We start from the raw sequence: 1,266 nt of genomic DNA on the forward strand, positions 1-1,266 counted from the left end.
AACATTTCATGAGTTTGGACTTTGTGTTTGGCCTGCCAAAAGATTTGACGGGCAACACGGGTGTCGTGGTATTCGTCGACCGGTTGAGCAAGATGGCTGGCTCATTTGGCGGTGGTTCCAGACACCATCGACGGAGTCGGTACAGCAACGCTGTTTGTAGATTGTGCTTTTCGACAACACGGACTCCCAGAGTCGATTGTCTCTAATAGAAACCCCCGTTTCACGAGAAAATTTTGGTCGACTATCTTTAAGGTGCTCGGCACCAAGTTAGATATGTCGACGGTGGATCATCCGCAGACCGATGGTCAAACCAAAAGGGTGAATCGCGTCATCGAAGATGTTCTTCGCAGCGTTTGCGCTGAGACGCCGGGGCGCTGGAGCGCTATGTTGCCACTCGTAGAGTTTGCACTGAACAATGCAGTGCATGCGTCTACCAGCTACACGCCGTTCTACGGGCTGATTCACCCTCGCGTCCCGCTGACGCCGCCATCCCATGGCTCAGGGCTTGATAAGGGGGAATAGCCGAGCGGCTAGCTGATGTCAGCCCCCTCACCATCTGTAAAGAAGTCGATGACTTCCTGTCTACCAGACTGAGTGTCCTACGACACGTTCGCGATGCGATGGCTGAGAGCCAAGACCTGAAGAAACAATATGCAGATGAAAAAGAAAGAGGCAAAATGGAAAGCTTTAAGATCGAAGACCTGATTTTTATTGAATTAAAAAAACCTGCCTACACATGCAGCCTCTGCTCTCTTCAGGACGAAGCTTTGTCCGCGGTTTATCGGACCGTTCAAGGTTGTGGCAAACGGGGTCTGGCGTACACGCTGAACCTCCCGAAACGAATGCGCGCCCACCCAGTGGTTTACGTAGGCTTGCTCAAGCCATACCGGGATCCGGCGCAAGTGAACGCGGAAGCGTTGGCGCCGGAGCGGATTCCACGGTCCCGCGGCCACCCAGAAATTAAACCAGCAACTGGTTCTGAGCACGGAGTGCAATACCCTCTATTCTAAATGGGGCCAAGCACTCCACCGTTGCCTGCAGCTATGAATTCGCCTGCTCCACGGCTAGGAGTCGCTCCGACAGAGCGCGGTAGACTCAAGGCAAGGCAACCGGCGCACGACGTGCTTTAAATTCTCAAGAGCGTCCGCACAGCAATATGCTATTTCAGCATGACGCTCAGCGGAGCTCCGATTACGATGGACCTTGTTCTCAAGGGCTCAAAGAGCATCACGAGTCACCGGACGGCGGTCGACCCGGTCGTCACCG

Source organism: Plasmopara halstedii, assembly GCF_900000015.1.
Source record: "Plasmopara halstedii genome assembly, contig: Scaffold_555, whole genome shotgun sequence".
In the NCBI taxonomy this organism is placed as follows: domain Eukaryota; phylum Oomycota; class Peronosporomycetes; order Peronosporales; family Peronosporaceae; genus Plasmopara; species Plasmopara halstedii.